Source organism: Chiloscyllium plagiosum, unplaced genomic scaffold (genome assembly GCF_037043375.1).
Source record: "Chiloscyllium plagiosum isolate Xiang-an unplaced genomic scaffold, Cpla_swu_hap1 HiC_scaffold_4, whole genome shotgun sequence".
Lineage (NCBI taxonomy): Eukaryota > Metazoa > Chordata > Chondrichthyes > Orectolobiformes > Hemiscylliidae > Chiloscyllium > Chiloscyllium plagiosum.
Genome location: NW_028270142.1, coordinates 55,666,567 through 55,687,156, shown reverse-complemented (window position 1 = coordinate 55,687,156; position 20,590 = coordinate 55,666,567). Strand labels below are relative to the sequence as shown.

Below are 20,590 nucleotides of genomic sequence, written 5' to 3'. Positions count from 1 at the left end.
TATTTCCTGTCCTCTAGGATTCTCCCTGACTCTAGCGATTCTTGGAAGATTACCTCCAAAATCTCATCAGCTATCTCTTGCAGAACTCTGGGGTGTCATCCACCCAGTCTGCCTAATATATCTACCTTCAGACCTTCCAGCTTCCCTAGCACCTTCTCCTTATTGATGGTCACTACACTCCCTATCTCTCAAGGAAGAATAAACAAATTAAGGGGAGGATGGGGCAACCATGGCTGACAAAGGAAGTCAGGTACCGCATAAAAGCAAAAGAGAAAGCATAAGATATGGAGAAGATTACTAGGAAATGAAAGGATTGGGAAGCATTTACAAAGCAGCAGAGGACGGCAAAAAACAATAAGGGGCGAAAAGATGAAATATGAGGTCTTCCTTGGGAATGAATTTCTGCTGTGCCTCCCAAACTATGTCCAGAAAGACCTGCCATTGGTGCTCCACCAACTCCCTGCTAGGCTCTCCTTCCAGCTCCACCTTCATGTCTTTGCAGTTACCTGTATTACACTGTAATACTGTTACACCTGATTCTCCCTCTACAACTGCAAGGTAAATTGTATCATACTATGGTCACTGCCCCCTCAGAATTCTTTTATCTTAAGCTCCCTAATCAAGTTTGCCTCATTGCACATCACCAAATCCCTAGTAGGCTCTACTACATGATGATCCAAAAACCATCCGAGACATTCCACAAATTCCTATTCACAAAGGAGGCAAGGATGCTATGAAAGCTAATTTTAAATTGTTATCCACCTCTTTCTCAGCTGTTCACTAATTTTTCTATCCTGCGCCTTACTTCCACAGCTTTGATTGCATTTCATAGCCTTTGATACACAAAACAATGTTCTTCCTGTCCACTCCCCACTCCAAACACTTTACTGCAATGTTGGATCAGGTGATGAGGAAGGGAAAGGGGGAAATGTGTTAACGTGACAACCAGGGTCTATCAGCTTCTTACACTGAGAGGCAATATAATTTGCACTGTGTTTTATCTTGATCAAGCTTTATCCCCAAGAGACATTTACCTTGATCCTGGGGGTTTAGATCTTCTTTAAAACATAGCATTAAATCTGACATTGATGAAAGAAATACAGGAAAAGGTGCCTCAAGGTACGAGTGGGGTGAAACTAATGACACATCTAAAGTAGCTTCTGCTTTTAACATTGCTAGTTTATTCAATATTGTCGTCATTAGAACAATTAAAGATGACAGAATAGGAAGCAGGACCCAGATTAAGCTTTTTCCTGAACTCAATCTGCATTTGTGTTTCTTGGTACAAGATGATTAATGGCAAAGTTAGATTCACTGAAAATTATACCAAAATGAAGGACAATGAATTTTCAGATGCATAAAAGTGATATTCTCTGACTTGTAGTTGGCAAAGGAATCATTTGTAGCATTCAATATTGTCAAAGCAAGTAACAAAACATTCAAATTTTATAAAGTACATTTCTTGTCAACAGACAATGATTTTACATTTACTAGTAAAATATATCATGTTTTAAAATAGTTTTTATGTGTGGTTAAATTCAGTCATTCTTCCGTATCTGCAACAGTTCTTTTCCTGAGTACCCTATGAATGAGGAAATTTCCAAATGCAGACAGAGATCATTAAAAAAGGCTTAAATTCATGGGGACATGATTTTTTGCCTGTACATTTTGATTTTTGTTGTTATGTATTTTTGATGCAGATAGGCAAATTTGTGATTCATGATTTTATGAATACCTGTGTAATTAGTTCTGAGCTAATCAATCAAGCTACCTTCTACATGGAGAACCCGTCAGATGGTATTTGCACAATATGTGGATAGAATCAAATTTGAGAGATTTCTGCAGATTATCAGAGTGTGTCGCCAGATACAAAACGCACCCCCTAGAATTCCCTCCAACGCAGTGGGCTTTCCTCAACTGAATCAGCACATGCCATTGACGTCCAGGTGGACAGCTCCTGATAAAGAGAAGAAAATGTTGGGCTACAACCTAGATGATCATGGAACAAGTTATATCAACCTGCCCCCATGGTCTATGAAGGAGCAAGTCATGACTGCTTTCTGCAGATCAGGAGGTCATGCAATGGCTAGTCAAACTAGAAATCACATTGCAAGCTTATGCCTCAATTGAAAGGACTAAGTAAGTTAAAAAGAAACAAAAATAAAGCTTTTCACCTTTATCCATCAGGACTGCCACACAAGAAAACAAATTTGGAAAGGGAATATTAATTTATATAAAATGGGAAGAGGGTGCTGATTGGTCATACCATGGCTGGGATTGAGATGCGTAGGAACGGTTAACTGTCAAATTTGATTATCTGAGAAAACTCCGACCAAGCAACTCTGATTGGTCAGGCTAATGGCATGGGGAATGCGGCGGAGATTGGCCATTTCCATGACTGTTTTCTCAATGAAAAGGATGCAACGTAAGGACAAATTCTATAAATTTGTGTTCCCTTTCCAAGTTTGGTTTCTTAGGTTTAGTCTGCTGAGTGCAATAAAAAGTTTGACATTTGGCTCTTTATGGCAATGTCTGGATTACCAAGTAGTTATTTATTAAATACTAGACCACACAAAAGAGAAAAAAAAAACACGAGAAGCAGGAAAACTGAAATAAAAACAGGAATTTCTGAAAGTACTCAGTGGGTCTGGTAGCATGGTTCTCTGATGCTGGACCATAAAAGTGCTAGGTTTATTATGCTTGATTCTAAATGAGGGCAGGATTGGTGCATTAAGTGCTCAAATGTGCAATGTTTCTGGAAATTATTTGATCCATCTTCAGCTTTCTTCTTCTGTCTTCCTCTCGTGCTGTCCATGAGGCTGTGAGTGTTAGCCTTACAAAAAACTTGCTTTCCAATTTTGCTAATTCCACCAAAGCTACCCTACCCACTGATCACTATCCTCACTCACTCCAGCAGCAGATAAAACACACCACCTCTCCGCATCATCTAGAATTCTGTCCATTCATACACAAGGTCTTTGCCATCAGCAATGTATTTATAGTTCCTGACTGCAGATAGCATTGTTGGGACATACTAAGACTGTTTTACCAAAAACAATTTAACTAGCACCTACACACACCCAGATATACCATGAAAATGGTGGCGCTCACACACCAACACCTTGTTTAAAGAAACTGACTGGAAAACAACCACCTGATGGGGGTGTGAATGGTGTTTAACTTACCAAGGATACAGTAGAGTATACCTATTTTGTCATGTACATAGAGCCCTTGCTGAGAGCAGGGCCTAAATGCAAAGGGGTGGGGTGAGCCCAGTAAGACCAAGACAGATTTAATAACCAAATCAGCTGATGGGATTTGAGGTATTGCTTGATACAGTATATGCCAAAGGCCTGGCTTATGGAAGTGGTTAAAAAAACTAAGCCATCAAAACGTTAGGGATGCAACAGGAAGCAAGATCTGGGTTGGTCCTGAGAAGACACATAGGAGGAGCTGTTGGTGGACTGATGACTGATGTTTGGGAACCCACTGAGGAACTAGGGTGGTGAGTATATGGTGTTGTTAATAAAGTGTAATAAAGCGTAACTTCACTAAGTGGTAGTTGTATTCATAGTTATACTTTATGTCATTGGTACCAAAGTATGGGAAAAAGCACGCCATAAGGCTGGGTCTGGGACCCTTTGATTTATAACATTGATTCCTATTCTTTGATAATTTCAACCTTTATCTCAGCTTCCCTTGTCCTCTCTCCTTTGAATTCATTGTCCTCTGTGCTTGTCTGTTGCTGAATAAAGGAAATCTTAAAGGAGTTAAGGGAAGTGACATCACAGTGCTGATCTCACAATACTAGCCACAACAACTCTTTACATTCAAATAGTACTTCCAATGTAGTGGAGAAACAGCAATTTGTCTTTATATGTATTTAGTGGAATTAAATTTCCAAGATGCTCCATTATAAAGTATGGTTCCTGATGAAGGGCTTTTGCCCGAAACATTGATTTTCCTGCTCCTTGGATGCTGCCTGATCTGCTGTGCCTTTGCAACACCACTCTAATCTAGACTCTGCTTTCTAACATCTGCATTCCTTGTTTTTACTTATTATAAAGTATGACACTAGACCATATAAGGAGATATTAGTCCAGATGAACAACAGTTTGTTCAAAGAGGTCTTGAAGGAAGAAAATGAGGCAGAGTAGGGTGGAACTGCAGAGCTTGGGGCCTAGGGAACTGAAAGTATGGACACCCGTGATGGAGAAATTAAAAGTGGGGATACTCAAGAGGCCAGAATTAGATAAGTGTATTATATATCTGAGGGCCAGGGAGCTGAACAGCACTAAAAAGTTTCCAATTACCTTAACATTTCTGTCGTTTTTGTGCCTTTTACCACAATTATTTCAGTAGAGAAAGCCAGGTTGTGGGGAAAATAGGAATGATTTTGAGAGATCAAAACAGGTTTCAAAGATTTAGGAAATAAAATAAAGGCTGGAGGGAGGTTTGCGGGGAAAAAGGGGTGAGGATAAGCTGTTTCAAAGAGGTGAATGGTTTCTGCTGTGGGAAGATAAAAGGAAACTAGTTTTAAAGTTAACTAGCAGAGGCACATAGGAACATAGGAGCAAGTTAATAAGACTTGGAAGCACAAGTTGACCATTTGGCCCATTAAGTCGATTTTAATATTCAAGACGAGCTTGGCTGATCTGATAGTCCTCAACTCTACTCTCCTGCCATTTCCATATAACCTGTGATTCCCTCACTAATTAACAATCTGTCTATCTCACATAAAAGAGGAATAGATGCTTCTGCTAAAGCTTAAGTGGTAAGCTCATGCCTGAGGTAAAGATCTGAAGGCTCAACAAGTCTTTACAGAGTCAAGTTAAGGACTATACCAGCTTATGTTAAACCATTCATAGACAACCACCTGAGTGGCTCCAAAAAGCTAATCCATAAATAAACAACTGATTCTTTCCAGTGAATGTTCCTCTTTGAATTTTGGAAAGGTTACATTGAATATAAGCCCTGCAGTCACAGTAAACTGATCTCTAGCCATCCTCAAGAACCAGAATTGTTCATTTTTTTGTTACTGTCTTCAATGGCATGTTAACGTTAAAGCTTAATAAAGTATTTTATATTGGCAAGCCCTTATTTGAAATATATTTCCATATGTCTGAGTAAACTGCCAACCTTGATATCCTTTACTGTTGTGGCCATCCTTTCTCTGTCAAAATTCAATTAATCTTTCATGTGAAGGGACAATATCTCCAAGCGGGAGTGATAGTCACAGCCTTGCAGAAAGCTGAAATCTGAGTCAAGGTTACTATTGCATTTGAGGATGAATTTGCACATTTTGACTACCATAAGCTTTTTAATAGTAATGAGATTTCTTCAAATCCGATTCCTATTATAAAATGACAGATTTATTTGATTGTGGTTGCTTCATCAGAGTTAGCTTTGACACTGACTGACTGTTTGGATTATCTCAAATATTTGCAACTGTTGCAATTTTTAACTAGAGATTTGTACTATTTCCCATTGACAGATGGATTGGAGAGAATTGATACTTGGGAGAGATGAAGGACACGTTCTGTGACAGATGCTGTCACATCTGTGTGTCTCATATTTGAAATGCATGTAAGTAAACTTTTTGTTTAATAATAAACTAATCCTCATATGATTTTTTTTACTATAAGATAATGACAGCTGAAGTCAATTTTTTTATCCTGCTTTTTGGAAGAAGGCTGAAGCCCTCCCATCAACAATAATATTAAAAATAAAAATGAATGTGCAGAGGAATATTATTACTAATGTATTTCTCAGATAATTTTCTGATTCTACCTGCGTTACTCTGCATTACTCAAAGGCAGTGTTGAGAGTATGTTGCTGGAAAAGCACAGCAGGTCAGGCAACATCCAAGAAGCAGGAAAATCGAAGTTTCGGGCCGAAGCCCTTCATCAGGAACTCAACTCTGATCTCCAGCATCTGCAGACCTCACTGTCTCCTAGTTGATTACTCAAAGGCAGCTGACCAAGATATTTAATTCTGAATGTTTAATACTATTCTGTTACAAATTAAATCACATTTAAGTGGCAGGATAAAAAAAAGGTACGCAAAGATTTCTGATTAAGAAGCATTCTTGGAAACGAGAGGAATCAGTAACAGCCGGAACACAGAAAGAAGCCGTTCAGTCCAACAAGTATAGAGTGACTGCAGAGATTAAGTACACTGGATATATAACTTAGCTGAGGCTGTGGTATAGTGGCAATATCACTAGACTCATCATAACAAAACTAGGGCAAATGTTATGGAAATATGGGTTCAAAACTGTCTTGGCCACTGCTGAAATTTGAATTCAAGGAAAAATCTGGAACTAAAAGCTAGTTTAATTAGAATAGTATTTCAATTGTTATTAAAAACCCATCTTGTTCACAAACATACTTCAGAAAGGACATCTTCTACGGATGTGTCTATGACCTACAACAGCATAATTGATTCTTAAATGCCCAATGGGCAATTAATGCTGGTCTAGCCAGCAATGCCCACATACCATGAATGAATGAAAAAAAGAAACAGGCCATTTAGCCCAAGGAGTAATCCTTGACTCCTCCTGTCCAGTTTTTCAGCATTTTGTTCCATTCCCACCTCTCTCATGCACTCATCTAGTTTCTTTGCCTCAATCACGTCCTCTGTCGTTGAGCTCCACTTGCTAACTACCCTCCAAGTGAAGACAATTATTTCCCTAATTGATCTCATAATAGTTATCTTGTACTACTGGCTCCTGGTTTTGGATTCTTTCTACATCTACCCATTCTCAATTTTAAGACTTAGCTAAAGTCACTTCTCATCACTATTTTTTCTAAAGGACGGAGTCCAAACCTGTTCAATCTTTCGGTAGAGCTGCAAAGTTTCTGATCTGTTAATCATGTCAATATGCATGTCTATTAAACAAAAAGCTACATAAATTGACATGTGGAACAGAACAAAGACAGGTAGGAAACCAATTATCTGAATGTTTTGGTTTTGTAAAATTATGCATATTGTCAAATGTCTCATCGTGTGTCTTTTGACTTCAAATAGCCATCAGCCTCAAATATTTAAGTTGTTAGGCTTTATGAGTGACTGCATGTAAATGGATCAATATCCTAAATGCTGGAAATGTATTGCTGGAAAAGCGCAGCAGGTCAGGCAGCATCCAGGGAACAGGAGAATCGACGTTTCGGGCATAAGCCCTTCTTCAGGAGAAGGGCTTATGCCCGAAACGTCGATTCTCCTGTTCCCTGGATGCTGCCTGACCTGCTGCGCTTTTCCAGCAACACATTTCCAGCTCTGATCTCCAGCATCTGCAGACCTCACTTTCTCCTCAATATCCTAAATGCAACAGTTAACATTCAGGAGCTTAACAATTCAGTCATTCAAAGCAATCTGTGACATTTAACTATGGAATAAGTAATTTAGGTCAAACTTTAACTTTACAGTCTACCCATTAATGTTAAAAAATTGATAGGTATATAATTATTATGTTTTCTTTGTGATAAAGTTGCAGTACATTGAATGTCATTCAGAAATAAGAATTGATTCGTGAAGTCAAATATATCTGTTAATGCAACTGTTGCCACAACCTAAGACACACCACCTCCTGTTCATAAATCACTGCTTTAACACACAAGGTAAGTATCATTTTTTTAATTGTACTTCATATCATGACAGACTATAAAATGATGACTTAATACATGAGTCACAGATGATAGTAAGAGACTGGATTACATTGCATTATTTAAATTCTGACAATGTTCATTGATCCATGCAGGTGGTGGACTGGGAAATGATTCTTAGTCTCCCATCTCCTTTCCCACCATCAGTGAGTGGCCCTTTGTACGTTATGATAGGAAACAAAGCACTACTTTCTACCATGAGCCATTAAAACCTTTCTTTAATGAGTCCGTACCTCTTTGATATATTATTTAAGCCTATAATTTTTCCACTCCACACAACAGAGCTATGCCAGGGCTTGTTTTACAGCTTTGCACCTGGCTGGTTTGCTATCCTGCTACATTTTCTGCTTTCTCAAATGCATTATCCTCACAATAGAATTATATTCCTTCAGTAAGTGTGGAGAACATTGTTGGAGGTGAAAATATTTAAAAGAGCTGTGGGTTGGGATGAAGGATTGTGTTTGATGGCTGGACATTTGGCCATGTTGCACCTGAGGCAGTAGGTGGAGAATGAGTCAAATCTGCGGTCCTCCAGCAGCAAGCTGGTGAGGAATTGTCACCAGGGCAATAGGGAATGGAATGGGTAGCACTCTGTTTCTTTGTGGTGCTTCTCTACATTATTAATTTGTTTGTTCATGATACAATAATTAGGAGAAAGCGAGGACTGCAGATGCTAGAGAGTCAGAGTCGAAAAGTGCGGCACTGGAAAAGCATAACAGGTCAGGCAGCATCTGAAGAGCAGGAGAGTTGACGTTTCGGGCATTCCCCTCCTCTGAATGTGGAGGGGAAGAGGGCTGAGACATAAATAGGGGAGTGGGGGTGGTGCTGGGGGAAAGGTGGTTGGGAAGGCAATAGGTGGTCCTCACTTTCCATCCCATTAATCTCCAGATATAGCGCATTATTGTCCACCATTTCTGCCACCAACAATCAGCCCCCACCGCCAGATATATATTTCCCTCTCCACCTCTATCTGCATTCCACAGAGAGCATTTCCTTCATGACTCCCTCATTGAGTCCACACCCCTCCACTAACCCACCCTTCACACCCGGCACCCTCACTTGCCACTGCAAGAGGTGTAAAACCTGTGCCTGCATCTCCCTCTCACCTCTGTCCAAGGCCCCAAACAATCTTTTAACTTCCAGCAGAGATTTTCCTGCACATCCATCCACCTCATCTACTGTGTCCATTGCATTCAATGTGGTCTCCTCTACATCAGGGAATCAGACTGCCAACTCGTAAAGCATTTCAGGGAACATCACTGAGACACACGCACCAAACAACACCACCACCCTGTGGCTGACCACTTCAACTCCCCCTCCCATTTCCCCAAGGACATGCAAGTTCTGGGCCTCCTCCACCGCCAAATCCAAGCCACCTCACAATTGGAGAAAGAACGCCTCATTTTCTGCCTTCGGGCCCTTCAACAAAGCAGCACCAACATCAACTTCACTAGATTCCAAATCTCCTCTCCCCCACCTCATCCCAGATCCAACCCTCCAACTCAGCACTGCCCTTTTGACCTGTTCCACCTATCCAGCTTCCTTCCCACCTACCCACTCCACTGTCTGCACCGACCTATCATCATTAAACCCCACCTGCATCTACCTATCACTTTCCCAGCTATCTTTTGTCAGTCCCACCCTCCAATTTATCTCATAGACCCCTTCCCCTGCCACATTCCTGATGAAGGGTCTATGACTGAAATGTCGACTCTCCTGTTCCTCAGATGCTGCCTGATCTGCTGTGCTTTTCCAGCTCCACATTTTTCGATCATGATACAGTGATGTCAGTTTTAGGTCCATAGAATGTCAGTGGACTACTGTCATGCAGCAGTATTGCAGAGAATTTAATGGAATATCTCTCTGAAAGAGCTAGCACAAATGTAATGGGCTGAATGATCTCTTTATGTGCTGTTTTATTCTATTAATCTTCACTTTGTTGCAAATGAGTATGATTTTTCTCGATGTGAGTGGATAGAATATTGAAATGACAAGATAAATTGAGGAAAGAGGAATGACCAACCCTTCCCTCCTAATCCTTAATAGAGATGACCTCCTCCACCTCCAAAGCTACCACCACAGTGACATCTCTGACTGGCCCCAGCAATTCCACTCCATGTGCCTGAATTCCAGGGCTCCAGTGACAATCCTCAATCTTGAACTTACTTCAATGTCAGCAATGGCTACTCCCTCCCAGATTGAGGCTGGTACAAATTGGCCAGCAGCTCTCTGTGGTGGCACATGACCGATTAGCTAAAATCACCTGGGAAATGGGTCCCTGACAACAACCAGGTAAATTCACCATAGTCCTTCTGGACCATAAGGCTGTTCTCCCATTGGAGAGAGGCATTGCAGTTTAACCTGAGGGCCACCATGTCTCTGGCAAGTGGAAAGGGTGAAGAAGGACAGTCTTTTATGGTAACCTCAGTTGGTGTAGGAATTGCACGCATTCTGTTGGCACCATGCTTCACTACCAGCCAGCCATCCAATCAACTGTGCTAATCACTCTATAAGAAAGACGTGCATTTATTTAGCACATTTCAAAACCTAAGAAGTCCAAATGCTTCTTATTACCAGTAAAGTACTTTCCAAATGTGATCAGTAATTTAAGGTAAAAACACAGCAGATGATTTATTCATAGCAAGCTTCCCCAGCCTGCACTGACCAGAGTACCGGTTTTTCCTATGTTACTTCATTATACATTGGTTAGTTTATCAAGAACAGCTCTGAAGTTCAGAAGAAGTCATATTGGACTTGAAATGTTGACTCAATTTTTCTTTCCACGGATGCTGCCAGACATGCTGAGTTTCTCCAGCATTTTCTGTTTTTATTTCAGAATTCCAGCATCTGCAGTATTTGGCTCTTATTTCCAGATCTTAAAAGGACAGGAATTTGGGACACAACAATGAAAACCTCCATCATGTAATCTATTTAAAAAATGATGGTGGCTATTGTCACAATCCAAATTACACCAGAAAACAGCCATTCACTTCAGTCTTGTAAGGGGAAAAACATGAATGTTCAGCTTTCAAGCCAGGAATGTCTCACCTTGGTGGGGTGCATTGTGTTCAGTTGTGGAAACAATATCGGCATTGAACAAGTATGTCTGGAACAGGCTTTAAGGATCAAAGAGAACACTAAGAACTGACCATCCAACAGGGAGGTCTCAGGAAATGTGCTTATGATATTTCAATACAGACCATCATAAAAAAGGACAAGGGTGAAGGGTTTGGCACTGCACATGAAGAAGCGCTAAGATTGGCCAACCTGGCTCAGGGACTTGCAATCCTCACAGAAGGAACAAACACATGAAGGATTGTGAGATATCAGTTAAATCTGAGGAATGATTTCGGCTGAGAAGTTAAGGTAATTTAAGGATAAAAACCAAATCTGGGGGTTTAGGTCCAAATTAAGTAATTTTGTGGCAGAAACCTAGGTTTTTGCCTGTGGTTTTTCACTGAAGCTATTTTTGACCCCAAAAATTGTGGCAGTTTGCTGTTACTTTTTTTAGATGGCGGAACAGAAGCAGAGGTTAAATCATGAAAGGGGATTTAAATCCGACAAACTAATTAGGGTTTTGTGTCCTTCAACTAGCTGAGCAGTTTAGTATTAGGGTGTCAGGAAGGTTTTATTTTAATAAACAACACTTCTGTGCTTGAACCAAACAATGTATCTGCAATTTTGTTCACTATACAATCTGAAGTCCAAGGACCGTTTGTAAAGGGGATCAGATACAACTTACAATATGGAAGGGGATTCCACCCACAGACGATTGCACGCTGATCACATGTGTGATGGTGAAAGAACACTCAGCTCTTGAGATTATTTAGGAGAATAAACCATTGACCAGCCATCACTCTAGCTGAAAAGGAGATCTCAGGAGAGAGGAGGAGGACTTTAGTACAATAGGCTCCACAGATGTCAGCTTGGCTCCTGTCTGTTGGGAATGAAGGCAATTGCTGCATATTTAATCTAGGATAAATATAACTTAGCAAGATTCAGCTAATTTATCGCTAGTGGGAAACAATATGAAATAAATGAAAAAAAATCTGAATGTTCTCAGCCAACAATTTCATCACTTTTTATCCCTGTCTGATAATAAGAGAAAACAGTTCCTCAGAATATGCTGGTTTTAAGGATTTAATTGATTGCACCTATGCTGTCATTTATGCTCCTTTTTGTATCAAACCACTTTTTATTTGACTCACTCAACTCTCTGCATCAACATTTATTTTCTGAAAATATTGAGTGGGGCTTAATAAAAGTTTTTGAGGTTTCACAAGATGTGAGTGATCTTCACATTGCTGGTCTAATACCATTAACTCTACATTTGAATAGCTTTATGATTTTGTCTAAACTCACCAGGAGCATTCTATGTCAATCAGTGGAAGAACTTAATTCACAAATGTGAGGTTCTATCATTTTCCCTCTATCATACCAGAAAGCTATGTACTCATATACAGTTAGTGTTGGAATCTCTAACCCTACAACCATTCAAGAACTCTGCTTCTCCAATAATGACTTCTCATGACTCCGATTATAATTATTTCATCATTGGTAACTGTCCCTTCAGCTGTCCAAGCCCGGAATTCTAGGTTTTCCTTCTCACTCCTCTCTTGCCTCACCACCTTTCTTCTCCTTTAAGACACACCCTAAAACCTACCTTTTGTTTGCTTTATAATGCCCTGATGTGACTCGGTGCTAAATACTGTCTGATCATACTTACTACTTCAAGAGGGAATATAGGGTTTGTGATGTTACCACAGTGTAGAAAAGGTTATGTGCACTCGAGGGTGAATTGGCATTGATTCCCTGAAAATGACAAAATTGTAAATGACACAAAACCAGATAAGAAAGTAAGATGCAAAGATGACGTAAGGAGGCTAAAAAAAAATAGATTAAGTGAGTGTGTACACATCTGGAAAATGGAGTATACTGTGGGCTAAAGTGAAATTGTCTATTTTGGCAGGGAGAGTAAAAAAGCATAGAAATAAATTTTATTGGGACCTCAATATGATGAGAAGTCCAGTGAGGACTACCTCGATATTGGGAGCACCTTGTCGTGCTTTTTATGCATTTGCCGAAACATGGTGCTTTTGTCACAAGGCAGTAGCGAATTACCAATTAAGGAGCTGATAGCTTGTTAAACACCTTATTAATGGCACAACTTGCATCATTAATATTCAGCTTCCTATTTTACCAAATTAGTCAAACAAGCTAGACATCAATAAATCTTGACATGGACATCAGAGCAGGTACCTGGCAAATTCAGCTCACCTCTGGTCATGAGGAGCCTTCATGTCGTTCAGCAACAAACAGCATATCATGGCACAACCCATAGACATCGACCGTACACATCCCTTGACCATGGACATTGGCATCTGATATTTGTCAACCACTCAGAATCCTCATGGTACTTCTCCACTTCACCTGCAGGCTGCTTATGAAGCTCAGACCTGTGCTGTAGGCACACCAGCAATTAAAAAGGCTGTTGCATGGTCACTGCAAGCAGGAATAGACTCCCAGCTCATGAGTGGGACTAGGCTGCACCACATTGCAACCTTAATTTGACCAAGGACCATGTCAGAAAGTAGGTAGAGGCTAGACCTCAGACCAGTGAAGGATGTGTCAGGAGAGAGGGCTGTGCACTGTCTGTCAAGGGGGTCTTGGTATCATCAGTCAGGGGCACAGTATGTACACAGTCCTAGTGCTTGACTACAGTCAGTTGCTCTTTTGGGATAGTTAAAGTGAGGATATATAGACCAATTGCAATCCAGGGAGTGGGCAACAGTGCTCGGACTGGCATGCAAGCAGGAATCGGGGGTGGGTGTAGGTGGACAAACTCAGTGTATTGCATCATCCTGGTGTCCTATACTCTACACAATTGGAGCCGGCAATTGTGCTAGGTACTGTAGAATTGTGGCATAGAAGCTGTCTTCTGAAGGGGAGACAAGGACAAAGACTTTGGCCATGACAGAGCATCGGATGCTACAGGCCAGATAGGACCCGGTTCCAGCTGATGAAACCTGGGTGCAGCATGTAAAATAGTTTGGTCATCCTGCCAGGATTTGGTTCACATTGTGGTGTTGAAATGCAGGTTCTTCATATTTTGATTGTGTTCACTTTTCTGGCTGTAAAGAAAAGCTTATCTTCAGATTTGTCCAATTGTTTGCCTGTGAATAATGTGCCCTACTGGACAATGACAAGAGGCAGGTCTATAGTGGGGAATGGGACAGAGTCGGTGTAAGTTAGAGAGGATGTTTTAATGCAACATAGCTAAGGACAAGGAAGCTGTGTGGCTTGGTAGATAAACAGTGACTTGAGTGAAAGATTAGGATTGTATGTGTGAGGACGTGTCAGCTATGCTGTCCATCAATAGCTTGACTGTGTGTCTGCTGTGCCATTATATTGCAGGTGAAGGCAATGTTAGCTTGGCAGTTGTTGTCCAGGTGCACAGTAGCCTTTCAGAGATGTCTTGAGTGGTGAGTTGTTCTGAGAATGGCATGTGGTAAATGGGCTAATATTTAAATGTGAGGGACTCCACAGAGTAGAGCAGGTGGTTAATGAGGTAAGCTTGGTAAGATACAGTTAGGGATCTCATGAGGATTCACAATGAAAAACTTGACCTAGGTGACACTTAGCTAAAATTATTATTAGAAATACCACTGGGATCTTCAAATAGGATTGTAAATATCCAGACTGAACATGGAAGCTATCCAGTTTATCCCCTCCTATAGTTTACATAGCTTTAGAACATGTACCTTTTTGTACAGGAGGACCATGACAAGAGTAAGATTGTGAAAATTTCAGTGAAGAATTTGATGAGACCAGCAATGCTGCAAGGTTGACTATTGTTGCAAGCAAACATTGCAAGCACCTTTCAAAAGGTCATAGCTATTCCATTTCTTAAAGAGAAAAGCAAACCTGTTAAGCAGTTAGCAGTGCTGTTCCTTCCATATGGTAAACAATGCCCAAATACACTGAACCTGTTCAAGGGAAGTTGTATTCAAGGGGCTTGTTTCCATATCATGTAGTGCATGACTGTTGGCGTTTCAGGTGTTTGTCATTCACTCACAGAGGAATAGACTGCTCAAGAGGCATTGGTTTACAGTGAGAGGGGGAAGATATAAAAGGGACCTAAGGGGAAACTTTTTCACGCAGAGGGTGGTGTGTGTATAGAATGAGCTGCCAGACAAAGTGGTGGAGCGGGTACAGTTACAGCATTTAAAAGGCATCTGGATGGGTATATGTACAGGAATGGCTTAGAGGGATATGGGCCAAATGCTGGCAAATGGGATTAGAATAGGTTAGGATGTCTGGCCAGCATGGACGAGTTGGACTGAATGGTCTGTTTGTATGCTGTACATCTCTATGACTCTATGACTCTATGTGGATGTTAGTGGCTAGGTCAGCTTTTGTTACTCTTTCCTAACTGTCCTGAAGTCAAGAGCAAAACCCAAAGAACAAAAGAGAAGTGCAGTGCAGGAACGGCCCTTCGGCCCTCCAAGCCTGCGCCGATGATCATGCCCTAACTAAACTGAAAAACAAACCTTCTGCCCTTATTCGGTCGGTGTCCCTCTATTCCCTCCCTATTCATGTAATCATCAGATGCCTCTTAAATGTCACCAACATGCCTGCTTCCACCATCTCTTCTGGCAGTGGGTTCCGGGCTCCTACTACTCTCTGCATGAAAAACCTCCCTCATACATCTCCCTTAAACATTCCCCCTCTCATTTTGAATGTAATTGAAATGTCAATCCTCAGAAAAACCCTCTGACTATCCACCCCAACTATGCTTCTCATAATTTTGTAGACCTCTATTAGATCTCCTCTGAGCCACTATCTTTCCAGAGAAAACAATCCTAGTCTTTTTAACTTCTCCTCGTAGCCTATGCCCTCGAGACCAGGCAACGTGGTGAATCTTCTCTGCACTGTCTCCAAAGCTTCCACGTCCTTCTAGTAGTGTGACAACCAAAACTGCACACAATACTTCAAAAGCGGCCTAACAAGGGTTTAATACAGTTGCAACATGTTTTGCCAACTCTTGCACTCCATGCCCTGCCGATGAAGCCAATCATGCCATATATCTCCTTAATCACTTGGCCACCTGTGTTGCGACTTTTAGGGAACTGTAGACCTGCCCGCCTAGATCCGTCTATATGTTAATGTTCTGCCATTTACAGTATAATTCACACCTAAATTTGATCATCCAAAATGCATCACCTTGCAAGTCAGTCAAGAGTCAACAACATTGCACACATAGGCTAGACCAGGAAATGACAGCAGATTTCCTTCCCTGAATGATCTTAGCAAACCAAATGAGTTTTTATAACATTCAACAGTGGTCACATGGTTACCTTTAAGCCAGATTTTCTCATTCCAGATTTTTATTGAGTTCTAATTACACAATCTGCAATGGTGAGATTTGAATCCCAGTCCCGAGAACACTAATCTGAGTTTGAGATTCATACACCAGTGACATTACCATTATACATTTGCTTCCCATAAAGCTTCTGTCACGCTGCTCTTCTCTGTGACACCTAACATGCTGTTCCTGAAGTGAAACCCTCCACTCAGCTAATACACTGTGTCCTTGAGGTAGGACTGAGTGCCGACTAGTGGCTGCAGGGTTTTGCTCACACGCTGCCTCAATTCCACTGGATCTCAACTACGCTGCTTATGTCCTGTATATGATTCCTATAAACAATTCTTATTTTGAATTTTTATGACCAATAACTTTTAAGAAGACACATGAATTTTTCCAGTGACCATCTGAAAAAAAAACCATTCAAGATTTCCCATTTTAAAGACTTTTACTGTAACAAAGTAAAATCAATCTCATCTAAACCTTTCTAAGTGAACAACTAATATACTAAACAACAGAGAAGGTATTCCCTATTAACTTCTCATTATAATTTTAAAAAACCCCATGGTAGCTTCAGACATTACACCACACTCCCAGGAAAAATGTGTTTAAAGCCCCGATCTCTTTCTGATATGAACAGGATCTCTCCTCTCTGCCACATCAGTGCGAACCTTCCAGTGTTACTTTAAACAAAGCTCCTTAACTCAAACTTATGAGCATATGTTCAGCAACAAGGCGCCCTTTGGGACTCCCTGCTTCTTAGCTGTCCAGAATCCTTCCTTCTTTAAACAGTTAAAAAATCACACAGCACCAAGTTATAGTCCAACAGGTTTAATTGGAAGCAGTAGCTTTGGGAGCACCCCTCCTTCATCAGGTGGTCTTTAAACAGAGATCTGTCCTCACTGACACTTTACTTAAGCGATTAATCTCAAACTGTCCTTTATTTCTGCTGGATATAACATTGCCTATTGTGGATATTGCTCCACAGTTTTTTTTGTGTGGTTCTGAGAGTCTTTGTATTTGTACCCCGCATGACAAGCAGCCTCCTTTTTTGAATGCAGGTGTTCAGACTTACACTTGAATAGATTTTCATTTAAGATTCTGCCTCTACAGCTTGATCACATGAGTTTGGCTCCAGGGAGATATAAATCAAGTCACATTGGCTTACTTCTGAACAGATGTCGCAGGAGATCACAGCCCTCTCCAAACTATTTTATTTTACCTTGAGTGAAAAACGGTTCACAAAATAATTATCATGGAAACTCCAGCATTCATAACACTTTCCAGAGCCTTACATTTAAGGCAGTCAGATTCAAGACCACGCTGGCTAACTGGACTCTTTTGTTTCCATGTTTTGTAAAGTAGCTAAAGGGTCTGCAGAATGTGGCTATGATTCCTTTTAAAACTATATCTTTGCTGCATGAATCATAGAGTCATGGAATAGTACAACATTGAATGAAGCCATTTGGCCCTTTGAGCTGCATTGGATCTCATACAGTTACAGAGTCATAGAGTTAAATGGAGCGGCAGCAGACCTTTTGGAACAACTCATCCATGCCGAACAGATATTTCAATCTGACCTAGTCCCATTTGCCAGCATTTGGCCCATATCCCTCAAAACCCTTCTTATCCATATACCCATCCAGATTCCTCTTAAATATTATAATTGTACTGGCCTCCACCACTTCCTCTGGCAGCTCACTCCATCCATGCATCATGCTCAGTTTATTTCTAAATTTTCCCCTTTCACCCTAAACCTATGCCCTCTAGTTTTAGACTCCACCACCCTAAAAAAAAGACCTTGGCTATTCACCCTATCTATGCTCTTCATGATTTTATAAACCTATGTAAGGTGACCCCTCATTGTCCAACACTCCAGGGAAAATATGCCCAGTTTATTAAGCCTCTCCCTGCAGTTCAAGCCCTCCAGTCCTGGCAACATCCTTGTAAATCTTTTCTGCATCCTCTCAGGTTTAATCACATCCTTCCTATAGAAGGGTGACCAGAATGGCACACGATATTCCAGAAGTGGCCTCACCAATGTCCTGTACAGCCACAACATGACCTGTTAGCTCTTATACTCAGTGCACTGACCAATAAAGGAAAGCGTACCAAACGTCTTCTTCATTAACCTGTCTGCCTGCAACTTCAATTTCAAGAAACTATGAAATACACCCCTGGGTCTCTTTGTTTGGCAAAACTCCCCAGGTCCTTACCATTAAGTGTATAAGTCCTGCCCTGATTTGCCTTACCAAAGTGCAACACCTCACATTTATCTAAATTAAACTCCATCTGCCACCCCTCGGCTCATTGATGCATCTGATCAAGAATTTGTTGCACTCTGAGATAATATTCTTCACTGTCCACTATATCCCTATCTGCAAACTTACTAACCATGACTCCCATATTCACATTCAAATCATTTAGATAAATGACGAAAACCATTGGGATCCAGCACTTATCCTTGTGGCACACCAGTTTCAAAGAGCGTTTCAATTGGTACAGTTGCATGCTAATTCTCCATGCCCCTACAATATTTTCACTTTGAGATATTCATTCAAGTCCCTTTTGAAAGTGACAATTGAACCTGTATTCACCATATTATCAGACACTGCAGTCCAAATTATCACCATTTGGTGCTGTGATTTATACATACTTTAATATCATTTATTTTAGAGCTTAGATTTTGAACTTGCAGCATTTAGATTTTGGTCTCATTGTATGAAGAGGTTTAATAGTTAACTTGTTAATAAATCTGCAGCCATTTTTTAAAACTAGCGTGAGAGAGAGTATCCATGGAGTGATAATGGGAGTTTATTTGCATTGGCTAAGATTTACAAACCAGCAGAATAAACATTGAAGAAGATTAGCCTGTTTTCAGTTAGAAGGATAATTTTTTTTGGAAAACTTTAGTGTTTCAGTTTGCAGTAATCCTAGTTGGCGTTAAATCTATGAAACAGTTTTTCCTGAGAAACTAGTTAGTTCAGAAAAGTTAGGGGATAGGTAACCTCAGTGTAAGAGGTTTTGTTTGAAATCTCCAGAGCAGGAGTGTTTGCTTAGAACCCCAATGTAAGTACTTGAAATTGAGAAGGTCTAAGCTCAGTGTGTGACTAATTAAGGAAAGGCTATCAAACTTTCAAGCTCAGGAATTGCAAGAAACAGTTAAGGTAAATCCATAGATATGATAGAAAAGCAAATTTTCTTGAGCATTCGATTACAGTAAATTGATGGTGTTGTGATAGATGGAATTTATTTATACCGTACATTTTTAAATCTTGAAAATTGTACAATATGTAAATAGCTTGATCATTTATTCTTCATATAGTGATGTTCTGTTTCATTGTTAAGACCATGTTGTATGCTTGTGTTTGAGCAAAAGACCATCTCAATAAATTAAACTGTGAATTGACTGCTGTTCCTCATAAGCAGTTTGGTTTTCCAGAGGGAAGTATTGGGTTTTATGCTGAAAAGGTTGCCACTAGAGGGCTTTGTGCAGGCAGAATCACTGCAATACAATGTGTTGGCCAAGCCTATTACTGTGTTTTTCACCTTTATTATGGAAAGTGGACCAAGGCTCCGAGGTGGTAGTTTCCAGAAAACTACAAGGCAAGAGACCAGGTCCATGAACTTTGTTGATTGTCTGATGATCCACATGGTGACCCAGTGAACAACTATGTTGGTACAGCTGAATGCCATATACTGCTCGGACATGGTGTGTTTGGAATTAAAGTTAAGATGACACTAACGCGAGACCTAAGTAGTAAAATTGCACCCTGATCATGTCAGCATTGTTGAGCCCAAGGGTAAGATCTTGTCAACTACATCTATTTCAGAACAGAAGGGATGCAAAATGGAGCAATCTGTAATCCAGCAGCCTGGACCAGTTTCAACTGCATAGTTGGTGCACCAGCAATGAAAGAGCAAATTCTAATATTTATTTGGATAAAACAAAAGAAGAAAGCAAGCAAAATAGAATCCAAGTCCGATTTCAGTCAGGGATCTGACTTGTCCAGTCATGATATCAGCTGGAATCATGACATTACTTGGAAAATGTCACCTCTGGTTCTGGTGCAAATCCTTTATTGCTGCTCTGTGGTGATTGACCCTTCAGCCATTGGAAACAATTTAAAAACTCTATTTAAACTTTCATGGTTTTAAGCATCTTATTGAAAAATCCTTCAGAAGGTCCTAATTAACTCCAACAGAGGTCTTTTCCCAAGGTGTGTAAAATAGCTGAAATAAAATCCACCTGTTATTTTTGCGCTTCCTCATTGAGATCCTATTTACAGCAAATTAACACGAGCAACATTGATTATCAAACTTTCCAGAGCAAAAGGTACTCAGAGAGGGGCGGTGAATAACTGGAACCAAGAGTGACTACATCTATTTCAGAGATGACAGTAATGTAAATAGCACTGGAACATAAAATCTACTTGAATTCAGCACCAATAATCTTTCAGTTTTCAAGTCAGTTGCAAACAGTCTGGAGATGCCATTCCATAGAAGAGATAGCACAATATGATCCACACACTTGAAAGGTTAATAAATATGAGCTTCATCA

The 20,590-nt window shown here is 40.4% G+C and overlaps 1 pseudogene; it reads left to right on the top strand.

Moving 5' to 3' along the window:
* LOC148150151 (small ribosomal subunit protein uS3 pseudogene) overlaps positions 1-19,927 on the top strand; it is a 35,105-nt pseudogene extending 15,178 nt beyond the window's left edge.
* Positions 19,928-20,590: the final 663 nt, after the last annotated feature.